Source organism: Stylophora pistillata, chromosome 13 (assembly GCF_964205215.1).
Source record: "Stylophora pistillata chromosome 13, jaStyPist1.2, whole genome shotgun sequence".
In the NCBI taxonomy this organism is placed as follows: domain Eukaryota; kingdom Metazoa; phylum Cnidaria; class Anthozoa; order Scleractinia; family Pocilloporidae; genus Stylophora; species Stylophora pistillata.
The window spans coordinates 18,879,115-18,889,114 of record NC_142531.1 but is presented as its reverse complement, the minus strand read 5'-3'; the positions used below and the strand labels follow the sequence as shown (position 1 = coordinate 18,889,114).

The 10,000-nt window shown below is 39.0% G+C and overlaps 1 protein-coding gene and 1 long non-coding RNA gene across 8 annotated transcripts in view; both read left to right on the top strand.

Annotated features, from left to right (window-relative positions):
- Positions 1 to 1,953: 1,953 nt before the first annotated feature.
- LOC148717975 (uncharacterized) lies at positions 1,954 to 3,027 on the top strand. Of its 2 annotated transcripts, XR_015994612.1 has the most exons (3): positions 1,954 to 2,072; positions 2,309 to 2,521; positions 2,616 to 3,027. It is a non-coding gene; the product is annotated as an uncharacterized LOC148717975 (long non-coding RNA). The 2 variants fall into 2 exon arrangements; XR_015994611.1 differs by having other exon boundaries at positions 1,971 to 2,072; positions 2,309 to 3,027.
- A 1,404-nt stretch (positions 3,028 to 4,431) lies between these two features.
- Positions 4,432 to 10,000, top strand: part of LOC111333028 (uncharacterized) — a 19,618-nt gene continuing 14,049 nt past the window's right edge. Inside the window, exons 1-3 of one of the 6 annotated variants that reach the window (XM_088743064.1) lie at positions 4,432 to 4,604; positions 7,518 to 7,594; positions 9,108 to 9,359. The gene's annotated coding sequence lies outside the window, so the exon portion shown is untranslated. The other 5 variants (XM_088743066.1, XM_088743063.1, XM_088743065.1 and 2 more) reach the window with 5 other exon arrangements.

Below are 10,000 nucleotides of genomic sequence, written 5' to 3'. Positions count from 1 at the left end.
CTCAGCCATGGATCTACGGGGAGGTGATCGAACAACCCACATTGAGATCCTGCGTGATCAAGACGGCAATGGGACCTATTCGACGAAACCATGCCCAAATCCGAGAGGCTAGAACGGAGCCAGCTGAAAGACACACCACCGGGATGGACCAGCTTGAAATCGCATCCACACACTCTGAACAGAAGCAGGAACGACAACCATCTGACCTTGAGCAAATGGAGCTAGAGAGCAGACTACCTCGAGAAGAAGGCGGACTTCGCCGTCCACACATGGAATCAGAAAGCACGCAATCTAGTGCAGATGAGTGAGGACTTCGCCCTTCACAAAGGACCCGCAAACGGCCGTCAAGGTTCAAAGACTATGTCATGTAGGCTCACAAGCGAGATAAACTGAACTATAATTGATTAGTACACTTATTCATTTATTTATCAGTCCTCTTTCCAAGAGAGAGAGGGTGTTGCACAACTATTGTAATTAGCACCACAACTATTGTAATTAGCACCTAAACACTTGCACCTCGTTACTCACACACACACCAACCACAATACATGTAATTACCATATCTGCACCTGCACCTGCACCCGTATATATCTGTGGACAACCTCATTAAAGTGCAGTTTTGAACACGATAAGTAACGGTCAACGCATTTAGATGGCTACGTTTGGTCTCTCCGAACATCGACAATTATTACAAAAAATTTGCCGAATTTGTGGACAGCGATTGTAGAAGACAAAAGATACGAGAACAGTTTTCTCTGCGCTGATAAGATAGAGATAATTTTTACAGCCTTTGGTGTTTGTAAAGATGACCTTGACATGTGCCCTCCCAAGTTCTGCCACAAGTGCTTCAAGTTGCTCTAAGAGGCACATGCCTTGCAATCAATGTGTGGCCTCCACACAAACGAACTTGAAACTATAAGATCTGTAGTTCCTTCAAAGATCATCAGAAACCTGGTAGGAAGAAGAAGAAGAAGAGTAAACCTGGAGTAAAACTCAGAGGACTCTGCTGGACCTAAGGAACAAGTAGAAATGATGGAAGGGATGTCTAGTACTTTAAGCTTTCAACCACACAGCCACATTCTCATTTCCTGAGGAGGTAAAGAATCTACCAAGCTATTGAAGATCAGAACCTCTTTACCCAAAACAGTTTATTGAAAACATCAAGCATGAGTAGATGTGCCCAATTTGCAAAGAGGTACGGGATCAATCAGTCCAGACAATGGCATTGTCTTTGCTATGTTCCATGCAAAAGATAGTGGGCCAATTTAAAGACAGCCTTAATGAAATATAAAGAACAAGTAAACACCTTGAAAGAAACAACCTGGGGGTGAGTAACAAAAAATGTATTACACTTTTAATTAGTCTAGATGACAGAGACTAGAAATAGCATAATTTTGACTAAATTGTTCTTTACACTTTGCCTATTTTTAAGGTGAAAAGAAAGTGGTTTTCCTGTTTGGTGACTGAATTCCTATGTAAGATATTTGGAGCAGCTGGTGCCTCAGGTCTGATCTAGACAATAATTCATGCATACTAATAACTATATGATTGAGCAATCAACTAAAAGAACTTAAATGTAGCCTGTATTGTACATTACTATTTCTGTGAAACAAGTTTTCACCATGAGAATTGTATTTGCAGGCAAGTATTTATGTCATTGGTGCAAGATAAATCCCAAAATGATGCAAGTCTCTTGCCATAAACATGGACATACTGAACTCCCAACCCTTGAAAACATTCAAGAGGATTATGAAAAGTTTGTAGCAGATGGCTCTGTTACAAGGTAAGGTAAGGTAAGGTAAGGTAAGGTAAGACTTTATTTAACGAGGGTAACATGTGACAGTAATGAAACTGATAAACTAATGGCCCTCGAAAAAGTCAACAAAAGTTTTATCACAAAGTGATTCATGAGAAACTGCTTGACATTGAATTAGACAAAGTAAGATAAAAGAATTTATTTACAGGAGTTGCTGAATTTACAAAGTCTGCATTCTAGTGTAAATATCATGCCAGCCTACTTTACACTACTACAGGAGGAGATAGACACACCCCTTAGAAATGCAAAGGAAGAGGTAATTTTTTCTCAATTTGTGTTTTCCAGTATCACAGCTGTACAATCCTCCAATTCCATCACACGTGATTCAAACCTATCTTAATTTTTTAATGAAGGAAGCTATGATTCTGTGTTATAGTTTATTGATTTATAATATTACACTAGCACAAATCAATTTAACAACCCATCAAATTATAGCTACTGAACAGTACGTAAAGTAGTTCATATTTCAATAGTACTATCTCAACATTATAGGAAAAGCTTGCAGATGAACAAATGGAATTGGCTGCCTTTGAGAAAGCCAATGGACCACTACCAATTCATTTGGATGAGGTTCTTAAGAAAATGAATGTGGAGAGACAAGCTTAACATGGAAAATCATTCATTTGTAACCATGTACACACTTGCTGCAAGGTAACATAACTTCTACCCTTAAATAGCTCATTGATGACAAGACTGATAAGCTAGGTAAGTAAAAGAATAACTGCCTTTCATGGAAAACATGAATACAATAATAGGATCATGTCTCACTGTTCCCCCTTTTCTTGTGTTCTTGTTGTAGAGGAAGACATCACAAATTTCTTCAGTTCATTAGGGAAAAATTCCCAGACATGATGATCACACCAAAGCTATATATGCTACAAGAACATGTGTGCCCTTTCCTTCGACAGTCACATGGGTCTTGGATTCTATTGTGAACAAGGGATTGAAGGAATACACTCCGAATTCAAAACCCAGTCTCCGCATTTTGACGATGTGAAGAAAAAAGACACGAGATTACGTCAAATCCAGAATTAGCAGGGAAAGCTCCCAAACCTAAAGAGAGAAATTTAAAACGAAGAGCGAATGAGTAAAACGCTTCCCTTTACAGTGGCAATGTATTGGTTCGTTGACTAAGATAGTTTACTATATATGTAGATCTAGCGTAACTTATTTGCTAAGTTCTCTATTGGACGAATAAAAGTGTAACCGCACTCTTTGGAACCAAAATTAGACTTTCTGCTCGAAATTCAGTACCTCCGAAATTCAAAATGGAGTCGCATAACGGCCGATCTTGACATATTAAAAGCGCCTTGAATGGACTTTAAAACAATTCGGATTAAAACACTTACCTCCGTCAGTTGTTTAGTAAGGTTTCACGTCTTCTCTTGTGACTCTCGCTTTGCTGGAAAAAATTCGAGCCTTTCCCAAATCAAAATCAAAGTTTTCAGTCGATTTCATAGGGTGTGCTTGTTGGGCTCCACTATAGCAACGCGTTTTCGTCGAACACAGGCAAAATTTAACCGATTTTACCCAAATTTTCGACAGCAAGTGCCTCGTCCATGTGCATGCATCCGCCATGCCAAATTTCACTCGCATACATTACAAATACAGCAAGATTTCATTGGCTAAACTAGACATTAGCCCAAGTGGTTGCCATGGACGCCAGATTTATGCAAATGAATAATTTGGTATTAACCAGAGAAGTAATAATTAAGTCGATGTTTCTTGTAGAACGCATGCGCGAACTAAATTTCCACCGCGAAACAGCCGTGAGGGTTACCCTACCTGCTTGTAAACAGGGCCTAAGGTACACTTCACTCTGATTGGGCAGAGAAACACAAATATTTTCTGGCACCAATCAGATGGCAGAACGACTGCGACCGTTTGGAAGTAGTCTTGTAAGACAATGTCCCCAGGGGCTCTTCATGCCCTAACTTGAAATCGACCCACAGCCCCTGGGTCTCCGAGGACGGTCTGCAGATTCGATCAAATTGTATATTCTGCGACGAAGGGTTTGCTCGGCGAAGAGAGCAAGAAGAAGAAAATTGAGAGCAGGGGTAGGGGAGGGAAGAAGAGGGGAAAGAAGGCTTCTGTGGGTAAAATGGGAGGAGATTGCCGGTTTGCAAACAAAGTTGTGTTCTCTTATCTCAGCGGAGAAAAAGTCCTCTAGAGGTCTGGTCGCTTGACTTGAAGACGTTAACCTTCCTACTATTAAGATCAGACGATTAAATCTTCTTACTTTCTGCCATACTCTTCTTATGATTTTAGCTATGAGTGTTTGGTCTAAAACCAAACAGCATCTCTTACTGACATTTTGCTTTCCTTCAACCTTCGCTCTGAGGATAAGTCATTACGAGTTAAAAAAAAATCTATTCTTTGAATGTCATCCCTCGAGGTATTCATTCATGATAGGGCAACACCTTGCTACAATCTCAGATCGCACGCGAGCGTACGAGATTTAGACGAAGATAATGTCGAAAGTATGTGTGTCTATCGTTTTCAAATGATGGATTAGCTGGGTAAACTGTACACTGCTCTAAGACTAGTTCTGTTGTGGAGTGAATGAGTGAATGCAATCACATATTTCTCGAGGTGAAAGTCCTATCCAATCCTGCCTTTCGGTCACATGGCGTCACAACAAACTATTCACCTGGACAAACTCACGAAAACGGCAGCCAACATCATATAAGAGAGTAGAGGAGCGGGTTTGTCATCTATTTCTTTGTTCTGACAACATAGGGACCCGAGTAGCGGCACTGGTACTTAAACCAGTGTTGAATGTAAAGAGGTAGGGACTTACTGATTTGATTTCATTGTCGAGATAAACGCCGGTTGCTTACTGTAGTTTTACTTTTGAAATTCCTGGTGTGCCTTTAGTAATTAAGCTTTGCCTTTACGTCATCTTTTTTTCTGACTGATGTACCCTTGTCTGCTTCTTCTTGAATTCTAGAACAGGACAAAAATGATTTTTTTTTGGCATCGAGTTTTTATACTTGTGATGAAAACAGTGCTACTAGGAAGAGATCAGTCAATGTGTCGAGTATTGATTTTCCGTTTCGAATTCTTCAGGCAGCACGTTGTGCAACGCGAATTTCGATCCACTAAATTAGCCAATTCAACAACAACTGTTTGAATCAAACAGCTCTCTTGGTTTTGAAACGTTTGCGACTGATGTTCGTGATTGGTGTGACTAGCGTCCATATAAATAGCACGGGTGGTCTGATTCCTTCGCCTCATGAGCGATGAAATAAAGTATCAACCAAGCATGCAAATATATTCTATATTTCCTTTATTCAGTGTGGTTTCCCCTCAAAATACTTTGTTCGAGATAGATTAACTTACATAGTCGCCCTCATGATGTAGCTAGAATAGTCTGAATAAGTTGATGCTCGCGGAATTTCAATCACTTTACTGGTGCCTCAATCTACGTTAGCCTCCGAGGTCGAGTGGTTTGCTCTAAGGAGCATGCTGAGTGCTTGGTTATTTTGTTATTTGCGAACAGCCACAGTTAACAACAAACGTATTGTTCTAACAATCTTTCTAAAAGACATTGCACGCTAACATTTGCTTTTGTATTGAAACGGAACGATCCTAATAGTGGTCAGGGTACAGGAGCAGGAGCTAAAAAATGAAATTGCAGAAATGAATGTATTTCCTGCTGTCTTTTCACGTGATGTGTCCTAAGAATATTGCATACCATCACCATTGCTACCATGTTTGTCAAGAGAATAAAATGCAGACTTTGATTCACCGAAAATACAATCAAAGAATCCATAAATTTCGTAACAATGTAGTGTACATTCCAAATTAGTAGCCCTCTTTCAGCAAGACAAGTTGCATAATTATGTTGAGCATCAGTAAACTGAGACAATAATTATTACCATATTATGCTTGAGAACTTTTGTTTTGTCTCAGTGGTTGAAAAGAAGGCTCATTTGATAATTACATGGGTGAATTCAAATGGTGAGATTGACCCCGGGTTTTAGTCTTTGTTAAGAGGATCCTGATCCCATTTCATTCATATATTTTAGAAAAATTCATCCATCACATGCACTTTTAACAGTATTAAACACATCATGAATTTAAAAGGAAAACTTCAAATTTCACCTTACTTTGCCTTATTGTGAAATTCATTTGTCCCATATTAATTTTGGGGACAGTCATGCATCACCTTTACACCCTTATCACCATGCTTTTATTGATGAGTGGAATAGTTAGCTTCAGCAAGTATTTTCTACACAGTAAATATCTGTGTTGAGACTTTTCTGCTGTGATGAATGTAAAACAATTGAACACCATTATGAGATAATCAGCCAGAATGGAAAGAGATTTTTACTGAATAGTCAAATTAATTGCTTGATGGATGAATAAGGATTTGTTTCAAAAAACACTCAGGTCTATGATAGAATGCTTGGATCAGATTTCTTTCCCTGTGCAATTCCATTTAACATTGTGACAATTAAGCCTGGATTTTCTGAAAATAAACAATAACAAAGTGTACTTGCTTCTGATTGTTTATCTAATGAAATTTTGAATTTTCTTCTGTGTTGGTAAAGGCAACAACATGATTTTGAGTGCAGTTTGGTGTTAATAAGCACAAGTAAATTTTTCAAAAACAACAAAGAAGCCTTTAATCCCTACAAGTGACTGGCTTCTGTATACAAACTTTTCGAATCAGGCCCTAAACTGATGTAAAATTTAAAATCCAAGCTTTCGCCAATCAACGGCATGGACAACATGAACAGATTATCGACTGGCTTCTAATCTCTCTTCACATTTTCTCCCTTGAATCAAATATAAAGGCCATGAGAATAAAGGAAATGATCACCAATTTACTTGATCGTCAAATAAGATTCTCCTTGTCAATACTGTAGAAAACGAGAGAGAACAGTATGGAGAATATAAACACTGATCTTAGGGTGTAAAGTTAACACAGAGCTCTTTGTAACTCAGTGGTAGAGCATTAGAGCAGGGTATCTGTTATGATTTGAATAAACAAGCATTTCTGGGTTCAAACCTCCTCTCCCAATAAAAGTGATAAAACCACTCTATTGAGAGTTATCTATCTTGGAAAGGGTAGAATTATTGACAGGTTTTGGTAATTTAGAGCCATGAAATTCTGTAGAAGTATTTTTTTTTTTCTGATTTGAAATTTTGGTTAAGAATATTTCTTTTAACCACTCTGAGCAAAGTTGTTTTGGACAAGTATTGTTGGAAAATTTATAAAATTTATTTCTGATAGAGTTGTTAACAGACTCCCATCGGTGCTGTCAGGGGGAGGAAGGGAGAATACCTCCCCCCTCCCCAGCAAAACAAATAATTTAAATTCCCAAATAGTACCTTGGACTCAGAAGTTAACTTTGAACTCCCAGAAGTGATTAACATGAAACTTCTTGAAATTCCAAGACGTATTCTTGTAAATAGTTTTTGAGAGCAGAGAAGGTTATCAGCTAGCTGATTTTTTTTTTTTTTAATCAGACTAAGTTATCCTGTTTAATTTACAGGGAATTGGATCTTGGGGTCCATTTTGGTTTTACAGAATAATCTTTAGACAATGCTAAGGATATCTTAAAGCAAAAAAGTTTAAGTTGAGAATGAAACTTAACACCTGGCATTGGCTTTACATCCCTGTAAGGTAATGTTTATTAAGCAAACTCTTCTGGAAGTAAATTGTGCTTCTATAATACTTGTGTTTCCTCAGTTTCTAGAATTTGCCAATTCAAGATACGAAGTAAACATTTTCTGTCGGAAAACCATTGATGTTTCTACCCATGCAAGGTGATAATCTTTCATCGTCGATGCGGTCAGGGTTATTAGATGTAAATTTACTAGGATTGGGTCGAAAAGTTAAAATCACGTGATATCGAGGAAATGGCATTGCTCGACGACGGAGCGGTGATGCAAAGTGCATTAACCACTCGGCCGCAACATCCGCCACTAAAAACAGCTTCAAAATCCAGATCCTGAGAGAGTTGTTCCAATAATTTGGAATTCAATCCTAAAACCAGTAAGTGTTTCGAAGACCCTCAATCTTTTGTCGGCAAACCGTTAGGTTTTTTTTAAAGTATGCAGTATGGCGTGACTTTCAGGGTGCGTGTTGGCTTGTCGTTAATTCAGTGGTAAATTAGTTTAAACTTAGACAACTCTATCTGTCTAGGTCCTGAGTAAAGCTGTTGAATGGAAGTTTGCGTTGTACTTCGGGCGAGATGTGTTCCTACTTAGCCGGATTTTTACTCGTGTTTATTCATCGCAAACCAAACACAATATGAGCAAAGGTCGAGGTCATTTTTTTTCATAAACCGCCCGGTTGATAGAGTATTACGAGAAGTTGTCTATGCGTCCTTTTCTAAAGCGCTCTTCGTGCACGCTTAGAAACAAAGTGCGCGGTAGCGGGAAACAGAAACAATAACTATATCGAAAGTTCGCATCAGGTCCGGATTACTTTTAGTCTTTCGTGCAGAGCACGCTTACCCCGTGTTTACACTCAAGCGTTTACCAAGGTAAACATTAACTGACTAAACCTTGGTACATTTGTATAATGTTCAGGGCCGTAGCTAGCATGAGGCAAGACGAGGCAATCGCCTCGTCTTAATTTTGGCCTTTTTTAATTTTTTTCTTAAAGATTGACTTTTCTGAAGAAAAATGCCACGGAATATCCTTAAAAGAGCATTTCTAAACCTCTAGTTTTCAAAATTTTCTGGGGGGCATGCCCCCAGACCCCTCTAGCGGCTCGCGCCTTCGGCGCTCGAAACTTGCCTCGTCTTGTCCTGAAATCTTGCTACAGCCCTGGTGTTTATACTGGCTCAAATAACTAAGGTAAATCTGTCATCAATCACAATCTAATCGAATTGGCGGCAAATTCTAAATCCCCGCATAAAATTCATTCATTCATTCAGTTCATTCATTTTTATTCGCGCTATTTCGAGAGGTTACAGTAGAGATTGCTATAGATTACAAAGTCAGAATATATAAGAATAGTAAATTATATGAATAATCTAAAGTAAAATGTGCACAGGGACCAAAGGAGCGTAAGCTTTCCAATTGGCCACTGTCACGTGTAATTAACTGGTGTATCTGAACATTTACACAAGACTTACTTTACTTTAATTCTATATTTACACTAACCAAGGTATTTATACACTATTAATATTGCATGCTCGCGTTTAAAAGAGAAGCTGTGGCTCTTGTAGTCCTCGCGTTTTATTTTCTTGTTCTTGTTGAAGAATGGTGGAAGGAGAACTTTCGTAATGATTTGTGACGGTCTTTGTTTTTTGCCATAACTTCTTCGTAGACCGAAATCAAACGTGAAAACCTGGTCTCGAAAACGTGATCGAATGAGACTGGCGCAATCCCGACACCGCAGGATGTGAAATTCTATGGCGACCGCAAGCGGATGTATCTGTCATCCAAACCTTGGTTACCGACCTTAACCATGCCTGCTCGCAGGGTAAACCGAACTTTTACCTTAGTTAACTTTCTATTGTCTTGAGCGGTGTTTACCAGGGTATCAGTTGGCGTTTGCGCACGAAAACTATTTACCAAGGTAAGTTAACTCCAATATCTCGGTAGCACTCTTAAGTCTAAACATGGCATTTTAGCTATTGAAATGCTGGCTCCATATGCACCGGATACCTCGTAGAGGTATGCTAACGGCAATGGTGGCTGAGAAGGAAATTGCTGTGACTTTCAGAACGGATGCGTTGCGAAAAAAATGGTCTTATTTTCGTGTGTTCCACGCTTTCCTAGTGGTGCTCGCTTTCCTTTAGAGAATGCATCTAAACTTTCCGTACGGTATGTATTTGTACTGTGGTTAGGCTGGGAACACGAACCACGGTAATCAAATATACTCACGGTCAATAGTTCAAGACCACCTCACCTCGCTAATTTTACCGGACTGTACACTGTAAAAATATTTTGAGGCAGCTTCAGAAGGACTGCCAAAGACTTTCTGTTGTTTGATGATTTTTCAGAGCTTGAATTTGCAAAGACTTTGTCAACGTAAACTAATTATGACATCTTGTGCGAGAACTCTTCGATACATTTTTGTATTTGAATGTTTTAGGTAAATTAATCAGTTTTTATTTCCCTGACTTTCTCTTTTTTTTTTCCCACACATACATCGCTTTATGTGGAGGCGCGGTGGCCTCATGGTCGGTGCGCTCGACTCCGGATCGAGTGGTCCGG